Source organism: Choloepus didactylus, chromosome 11, assembly GCF_015220235.1.
Source record: "Choloepus didactylus isolate mChoDid1 chromosome 11, mChoDid1.pri, whole genome shotgun sequence".
Lineage (NCBI taxonomy): Eukaryota > Metazoa > Chordata > Mammalia > Pilosa > Megalonychidae > Choloepus > Choloepus didactylus.
The window spans coordinates 74931697-74941523 of record NC_051317.1 but is presented as its reverse complement, the minus strand read 5'-3'; the positions used below and the strand labels follow the sequence as shown (position 1 = coordinate 74941523).

The 9827-nt window shown below is 37.9% G+C and overlaps 1 non-coding gene across 1 annotated transcript; it reads right to left on the bottom strand.

The window, feature by feature from the left end:
* Positions 1 to 2395: 2395 nt before the first annotated feature.
* On the bottom strand, positions 2396 to 2558 carry LOC119506599. Its single transcript, XR_005211013.1, has one exon. It is a non-coding gene; the product is annotated as a U1 spliceosomal RNA (small nuclear RNA).
* Positions 2559 to 9827: the final 7269 nt, after the last annotated feature.

The window sequence follows — 9827 nt, the reverse complement described above, 5'->3', positions numbered from 1 at the left end:
TAACCAGCAGATGGTGTCCATGAGTCACTTATTCCCCTCAAGTCAGTTCTCCCCAACTTTGTGGTGTGTGGGGATCTGATTCTTGTGGGGACCAATTGGTGCACTTAATTTGGGTGTGTTGTCGGTGCTGTCTGCCTTCAATGAGGGGCGTGTGACTGAGTGGTTAGGGAGGAAGGGCAGGTTTAATAATCAATCTTCCCAGGTGTTCCCGGAGATTTAAGGCTTTTCTTTGCCGTTGACACAAAAGTCCTTGGTATTGGCGTGGGTTCCCTGGGATTTCCGAGCGGTTCCCCCTTCTCTGTTGTGCTTTTCCAGGACCTGTGCTGGGGGGGGGGGAGGGCTGTGCTACATCACAAGTGAGCGCCGGCCTCCAGGGAAGCCCTGGGCTGCCGGGCTGTGTAGGGGCGTTCCCAGCCCTCTTCAAAGATGGTTGAATGGGACACATTAACTTCCCCCTTTCTGCACAGCTCCGCCCTCCCAGCTCCGGGACAATCAGCTGTGGGTGTATTCAAGGCCACTGTCCATGGCCAATATTGTGTCTTGTGAGCGGTGCTGTGGGAAAGACTCCCTGTCAGGCTGGGTTTCTTGGCTGGGCTCTGTGCTGTGTGTTCGGCCCCAGGCTACTAGCCCTGCCCACTGGGGAGACGGCTGCAAGTCGTGCGTTTTTTGTTTTTTTTTTTCCTCTCCTTTTGGCTCCCCTTTTCTCCCCTGGACCCAAGACAATCAGCAGTGGGTGTGGGAAGGGGTATCCTCCACCCCAGATACTGAGGTGTTAGTCCAGACTGCTCCCATCTTATCTGCAGCTGTTCCTGGGCTTCTTTTTTTTTTCTAAATGCCAACCCACCATCCCCCCACACTGCAGCATGGCCAAGGGACTCAGCCGACTCACTCACTCATTTCAGAATGCAGACTCCTGGTTTCACCAAACGCATGTTCCCTGTGGCTTTAGCAAACCTTGTCCAGCTGGTGCTACTCTGGAAGTGGTGTTCTGGGTCACTTTCTGGTTTTTTATCTAGTGTTTTCCATGGAGGTGATTTTTGCTGTGTCTCACCTAGCCGCCATCTTCCGCAGTCTCCTAGACTGTGTTTTAAAACTTCAGCTTCTGTATGAGACCAAAGGATGAGATGTTTATTTGGTGCAAAATCTATATTTTCTGTAGCATACTATATAATTTAACTTGTGTGGTCAGTTTATTCAAATACCATAATTACATGGAAACTTGAATAGGGAGTGAGAGTTGGTTTGTTTGTATAGGTTAGTGTGAAGCCCCAATACATCCTTTAGTAATTTGAGCAGAGAATAAAAAAGGATTTACAAATCCCCCTTGAGGGACTGGGGAAAAATGTGGAAATATGAAACTTCCCCTCCTGGGGAATTCCTGATATTCTCACAACCTTGAGGACTACCAATTTAGAAGGCCAAGACCTCGATCTTGGGGCTTGCCCTTATGAAGCTTGTTACTGCAAAGGAGAGGCTAGGCCTACTTATAATTGTGCCTAAGAGTCACCCCCAAAGAACCTCTTTTGTTGTTCAAATGTGGCCCCTCTCTTTAAGCCAGCTCAGAGGGTGGACTCCCTGCCCTCCCTGCTATGTGGGACATGACTCCCAGGGGTGTAAATCTACCTGGAAAAATGGGAGATGACTCCTGGGGATGAGACTGGACCTGGCATCCTGGGATTGAGAAAGCCTCCTGGACCAAAAGGGGTAAAAGAAATGAAACAAAATAAAGTTTCAGTGGCTGAGAGATATCAAATGGAGTCAAGGGGTCATTCTAGAGGCTATTCTTATGCATTATATAGATATCCCTTTTTAGTTTTTAGTGTATTAGAATAGCTAGAAGGAAATACCTGAAACTGTTGAACTGAAATCCGGTGTCCTTGATTCTCAAAGATGATTTTATAACTCTGTATCTTTTATGGTGTGACCATGCGATTGTGGAAACCTTGTGGTTCACACTCCCTTTATCCAGTGTATGGACAGATGAGCAGAAAAATGGGGACAACCTTTAAATGAATAATCAGGGCAGACGTCAGGGAGGGGATATTTGGGTGTTCTTTTTTTTCTTTTTTTTGGCCTTCTCTGAGTTTGAGAATCTTTATTACTCATACAAGTGTCCTTGAGCTCACATTTCCCAATATTCTTGCTTTTTCTCACACAAATACTTTATTTCATCCTTAACCATTGTCATTTCAGGTCTGTTCCCTCCTTCAGGACAGCTCTAATTTAAACTTCGTTACATACATTCTTTCCTTAACCCCACTCAGTATTGGTTATGTCTGCTTTAAGCCATCCCGGTACTTGTACTATTAACTAATATTAATTTAATTTAACTCTTGGGTTGTACTTATTTTGCTGTTGTTGTTTTCCTTGTTTGTTTTTTTGTTTGTTTGTTTTCCAAGGGAGAGCATGAACACAGTCCCCTACTACCACAAATTATACAGTCAAGTTTCCCACACTTGGGGAAATCGCAGGGGTCAGCACATTCGGCGTGCAATGATAAGCCGTGCCCTAGAAAAATCACCTTTGTGATCATCATGTCTCCCCTGTCAGGTAAGTATTATTATTCGTTCTTCATATCTAATATGTTTGGCTAAAGCAACAATAGCTAAAGTCTTCTTACCCTTACTTTATAAATATGTTTTAAGCTCTTGAAGTGTAGAAACTGTGTCTTATATTTATTTTGTGTTTTGTGTTTCATTTCCTGAGCTTTTATGTAAGGAATAAAGAACAAGAGTTTTATTTTTCTCTAAATTCTAACAGATCTAGACTAAGTGTCAAAAACAAAAGCAAAAACCAGATAAGTGGCCCATAAAAATTTTACCTGTAAAGATGGGTCTTTCTTTGAAATTATTACTCTAAAGATGTTGACTGAAGGAGTCTTTTAAATGACTGGATTTCTCTAATAGTTTGCAAGAACAAAGCTTATTTTGTTTACTTCTGCAATTGCTTTTCCTAAGAGAAAACATTCTTGTTGTCTATCAAACCACAAAGGAAAAACAGGAGGTTAAATAAGTATAATTCAAAGTTTGTTTTCAATGTGTATCTTAAAAATAGGCAGTAGTTTAATGATTTATTTGTTTTGATTTTTAAGTTCTCAGATTAGCCATCTCTCAGTCCTTTCTACCTAAGGGCCCATTTTCCAATTTCCTCTGCTTCTAGTAAAAGAAAAGAAAAAACAAAACAAAGCATTCTATCTCTGAATATTGTGTTCGTGAGATGCACTTAGCAGTGTTGTAAAGAAGGTCATTATCATGAGAAAACAGAGACATAGAAAAAAAAAGAAGTGTTTTGAACATAGTAATAGATAACCCTCCTTTTTTTTTTTTTTTTTTTTTTTTTTTGCAATTGTTTAAATCTGTTGAATGTTCCAAAATAAGATGAAATCTGTGAGAACAAACTTGTTAGGATTTCTTCCCCCTGAAATGTGGGAAATAGCATAGTATTACTCCAGACTAAAATGAAGTTGAACATTTTGGTTATATTTAAAACTAAGTTGGTTTGAAACTTAAAAATAAATGTGAGGCATCTCTCAAAAATTTTGAAGAAAGATCTAACTCCTATTGTCTCCATTCCTGTACTGTGTCTTACTGCATTCGTTTTAATAGATTCCACAGTTACAAGTTTGTCATTTCTTCCTTAAACATGACTCCAGCTATGTCAATTTTCCTTTGTGCCTTTATTCTGTGATAATGCTTAATGCCTACATCAGCTTAAAGTCCTACTGCTGCCCTCCTGGATTCCTAGGTTTCCACTATTCAAGGTATCCCATAAACTAGTTACCAGTTCTGAATCTTTTAAAACACTATTTGTATAGTAACACCCATTGCTCAAGAACCCATGATGGTTCCCTACCACCACTTCAGCAGGTAATGTGGTATAGTTCAAAGAACACTGAACTAGGAATCAGAGAATAGCTCCAACATCTTATGGTACTAGGCATTCTCCACTGTAAAAACTAGTAATGATAATATCTACCCTACAAGGTGTTAAAGAGATCAAATAATATAATATATGTTAAAGCAGTTTTAAAGTTTAAAGCACTACACAGAGTTGTAAACTACTGAAGTTTCAAGACTTCTCAGAAATCGACTACCATACACCTACTCGTATAAACTTATTTCCCAACACCATTCTGTGGGCGTATTCTCTTCATGGTTGGTGTGTTCCTGTTCCAAGTAAATTCCCTGTCCTAACATGTAATACTCATTCCTATCTTTATTACTGTTTGTTCATCCTATCTGCTCACTCCTCCCCTTTAAATAGACCCAGTTGCCCAGCTAAGCTTTTTGTTCATTTGTTTTGCCTTTGTATGAATGTTATTTTTTACAGCAGTTTTAGGTTTACAGAAAATTGAACAGAAAGTACAGACAATCCCCTCCACCCCCAAGCACAGAAATTCCTCCTGTTATTGACATCTTGCATTACAATTTGAGGAACCAAATTTTGCTACAATTGAGGAACAAATATTGACACATTATTAGTAACTAAAGATCAAAACTTACATTAGAGTTCACTCTATATAAAGTTCCATGGATTTTGACAAATGCATAATGCCATGTATCCAGCATTATGCTATCAGACAGAATGGCTTCACTGCCTTAAAAATGCCCTGTCCCCCACCTATTCATCCTTTCCCTCCACTCCATCCTCCAACCCATGGCAACCACTAATCTTTTTACTGTCTCTATAGTTTTGTCTTTCCCACAATGTCATATTGTTGGACTCAGACAGTATATAGCCTTGTCAGACTGGCTTCTCTCACTTAGCAATATGCATTAAGGTTCCTCCATGTTTTTCTGTGCTTTTGTAGCTCATTTCCTTTTTTTTAATAATCATTTTATTGAGATATAGTCACATACCATGCAGTCATACAAAACAAATCGTACATTCGATTGTTCACAGTACCATTACATACTTGTACATTCATCACCAAAATCAATCCCTGACACCTTCATTACCACACACACAAAAATAACAAGAATAATAAAGTGAAAAAGTAGCTCATTTCCTTTTATCACTGAATAATATTCCACTGTATGGCTGTGCCACAGTTTGTACAATCAAAAAAGGGTAACGTGGTTGCTTCCAATTTTTGATAATTATTAACAAAACTGCTAGTTACATTTGTGTGCAGGTTTTGTTTGGATATGTTTTCAACTTCTTTAGATGAATACTGTTCCAGTTTGCTAAAGCTGCTGGAATGCAAAAGACCAGAAATGGTTTGGCTTTTACAGTGGGGGTTTATTAGTTCACAAACTTACAGTTCTAAGGCCATGAAAATGTCCCACTTAAGGCATCAATACAATGATATGCTCTCTGAAAAAAGGCTGATGGTAACTGGGGTCCCTCTGGTCACATGGGAAGGCACATGGCTGGAGACTGCTGAGCATCTCTTTGGGTTGGCTTCTGGTTTTCACTGCTTTCTCCAAAATGTCTATGGGCTTCTTTCTTAGCTTCTGTCTCTCAGCTCCTGTGCATCCTTGCTTGTTTCTCCCAGGGTGTTTCTCACTAAGTCTCTGGGGGTCCTCTCTTAGCTTCTCCAGGGCAAACTCTGGATTTCATCTCTTAGCTTCTCTCCCGACAGCAGACTCCAAAATGTCTCTGGACATTTTCTCTCTAGGCATCTCTAAGCATCTAGGTCTGTGTCAGCTCTGGCTCTCGTAAGGACTCCCATAAACTAATCAAGGCCCACCCTGAATGTTTGGGGGTCACATCTCCATGGAAACAACCTAATCAAAAGATCCCACTCAAAATAGGTCCACCTCCATAAGATTGGATTAAAAGAACTTGGCTTTTGTAGGGTACATAATAAATTCAAACCAGCACAAATACCTAGGAATGCATTTGCTGAATCATATGGTAAGTCTGTTTAGCTTTTTAAGCAACTGCTAATCTGTCTTCCAAAGTGGCTGTGCCATTTTGCATTCCCACCAGCAATGACTGAGAGTTTTTGTTGCTTTTCATCCTTGCCAGCATTTGGTGGTTTGGCATTTGAGATTCTAACCATTCAAATAGGTGCATAGTGGTGTCTCATTGTTGCTCTAATTTTCAATTCCATAATGATATATACTATTCATATACTTATTTGCCATCTATAAACTATACAACTTCTAGAAGATAATATAGAAGAAAATCTAGGTGACCTTGGGTTTGATAATAACCTCTTAGGTACAACCCTGAAAACACAATCTTTACTTCATCCTTGCCTCCTGCTCTGATCTCCTTTTGCATGTATTGTCATGTCATACTGCATGGATTAAATTTTCAGCCAGATTACCAGATCTTGGATGGTAGTCCTTTCTGGTTTTCCAAGCTACAGTGGATGCTCAGTAGGTTGCTATAAATAATTGCCAAAGTGTTGGTTTTTGTATTAACTGTTTCTCTTTCCTCTGAATGCTTATAATGTTAGCTTGAGAAGCCAAAGATAACAACATATTGAAGTTGCTCTTGCTATGGTGGGGTGCATTGGGATGCTTCTTATCAAGGTCTTTTTCATGTACAATGTACTCTTAAATTTAAGAATGAATGAAGAATCTAAAGGTTAAAAGCCTCACAATTAAGCTATACTTTAGGGAAGGCATGAATGAGATTTAGAAAAAAAAAAAAAAAAAATCCCACCTAAGAAAAATGACCAGAAAATTAGGCAGAAGTGTGAAACACAATATTATATGTCATTTAAATTTGAGAGAAAGAAATATTTTAGGACATGTATCATCAAACTTCACAAAGCCCAAGGAATAAATATTTACTTATCGTGAATGTCCTAAGGCATGCATGTGTATTATACATCATTCAGCTCTCTTAGAAGTTACTTTGGGAGTATGTGCTTAATGTGTACCTTTAAACTAAGATTTTGACAGATGAAATGTCACTAACTGGGATTCTTAAAATATAGTCATTACCATCAGAATGCATTATATGGTTTAATATCCATACCATATTGATTTCAAGTGTTATATTTTGAGTGGGATTTTTTTTTTTCATATTTTGACTGTATAAATTTGAAGCAGAGGCTCACTTTTTGAGGGAAAAAAATGGACCACAGTATACTTTTTTAACCTCATATGGTCTCGAAGGTACTATGCCTTTGACTTACACAGCTTCCCATGTTCCTTTGCATTTTCATTTTGCAGTTTCCTCTTAGGAACTGGACTGAAAACAGCCTCCATGAAGGCAGACCCCTTTTGGTTTTGTTTCCCCTGTATGTCCAGGACTTAAAATAATGTCCAACCCATAGTAAAAGATCAAACCATATTTATAGATGAATAAGTGGCAAAATATTGTGCCAAAAGAATTCAGCAAATCTATTCAGGCAGTTTTCCATTGCAGGATAGAATGTGAGTAAAGTATTAATTGGTGACATCTTGCTACATTACTCAAATTTTACAATAATATCTAGAATATGCTAAAGATAAAGGGTTTCCAAATATACCTAAAATAATGTGTTTTTAAGTGCTTTTTTTCACCAGAAACAAACAAATGTAATCAGTTCACTATTAAAGAGACCTATGTTTGATAGTATAGAGTCTCATTAAGAATAAACAATCCTGTTAGCTTTTAAACATAACATGTTTAATACTTACACCATTAAATTGAGAGGATTTTCAACAATAACAATGCCGTTTGTTTATTTGACAACTTATGTGCCCTTGTGGTTAAAGGAAATGTTTTTGAAATTGTATGGTTTCCGGAACAGAGCGAAGTTCTGTTCAGGAACTTCAGCAGAAAACTTTAGAAGTTCTTCATGGCCCATCTCTCGTGTAAATTTGCAGGTTTCATAGCATGCATTTTTACCTCAGTGGGAAAAAGTAATGATTTTTCCCATTTCAAAATTATCAAAGAGATGAAATATGTTACAAATGCAAATGACTGAAAAAAACTATTAAAATGCAAAGAGGAATGTACAATAATTTTTAAAAATTATACAAAAAAACTACACAAGTGTGTCTGATGGTTAGAGTTTTGAGGTCTGGTATTTCCAACTGGTTGTCTTACTAAATATTTTTTAGCATAGCTCCTGAAAAACTGGAAAAATTCTGTTGATAGTCCTCTTCTTATCTATATATTTTAACTACTTGATTATTCTACTGCTTGGACATCTCTATCTGCTTTCTTCATAGACTTCAATTTTCTTGTCTTTTGTTTGCCTGTTGTTTCCTTTTACCACTATTCTCTACAGTCCTTTGTACCTGTGCCTTGTGTCATGGCAATGTGGTTGTAATAACTGTATTCTATATTCTGATTTTTATTTTACTTCTTGGCCTCAGGTAAATTCATTGACCAAAGCCTTGCATAGAGTAGGATCTTAGTGAGATAATTTTTAAAAATAGGTGTTATTTTTACAGCAGATTTAGGTTTTCAGAAAAATTGCATGGAAAATAAAGAGTTCCCATATGTCTGTTCTCACTCTCCCCCATGTGTGGTAGGTTTTTGTGCAATTAAAACAAAGACCTTAGTTTCCTCATCTGTAAATTAAGGTGGAGTAGATCTTTACTCACTGAACATATATACCTCACTCTTGCGACAAACAGTTCATTCTCATTCTTGGTAATTAGATTCCACGAAGTCACCACCATCACTGAATTAGGAAATACTGAACCATCATTCTACGGGGAAATAGAGGGTTAGTTTCCTGTGATCCTCTAGTCACAACATTTTGTCAATTAACACATAAAAGTGTGTTTCTGTTTAAATACTCCTTATTTAATATATATTGTTGGTTCATTAACATTGAACTCACGTCCAACAGCTCTATTACTCATGCCTTAACCAATCTTATCTAACTCATGTACAATCTCCATAAGGTGTATCACAGCCTTCTAGCACTTAGGAATTCTAGACAACACTTCAACACTACACTTGGGAGCCATTTAAACAGTGGAATCACCCACAAAAAGCACAGAAATGGAAAACACACCACTAAATTCACCACAAAAAGAATATGTATTTATAGTATGAGAACTGAAGCAAGAAGGTAGCATTGTCTTTATTGACCTCAGTTGGGAACACATGAATTAATCAACTTTTTCACTGCTCTGTGCATATCCATGAAAGACCGTGAAAGTGCCCTGAGTACTTTAACTGCTTTCTGGTTAAAAATAAATGTTAGCAAGCAAAGAAATTCACAAATATGGAATCTGGGAATAGTGAAGATGGACTGTGTTTCCTATCTCAGGGGCAGAGTATATATTCACTGAACTATTCATGCCCCAAGAGGGGATTTTGTCTTTGGCTTCTCTCCCTTACACTCCACAACTAAGTAATCTCCAATTCCTTTTATTCTGTCTCCTAAATAATTCTTTAATAGGTCCATTTCTTTCCATCTCCTATCTTGGTTATTACAACCTATTTTCCAAACCATGAACTGTATTTAAAATCTCTTTATGTTTCCTCTGTGTGATAAGATTCATACCCTAGAAGACGTTTTAGAATCTGGTCCTAATTTCATTCTGTGTCTTGGATGTTTCCATCACTCTCATCCCTGCACCCATCACATTACTCTCTAGAATTATTTTCAGCTCCTTGAACCTACTCATTCTGTTGTGCTGGTGTATTCTCTCTATTTCTTGTCATTTGCATATGTTTTTCCCTCGGTATGGAGAACTCACTTCTCAGCTCTCTACCTGCCCCACTGATACTTCAGGCAATTCCTCTGATGAACCGTATTCTTACCCCATCACAGTACTTATATGCTATTTTAAAAAGATCATCCACCATACTGCCATTTCTTACAAGCAAGATCTTTTTCTTCATTATTTTTTCTCCAGGCCTAGCAGAGTGCCTTCCTTATAATAAGCACTTAATAAGTATTTTAATGGTTGATTTTG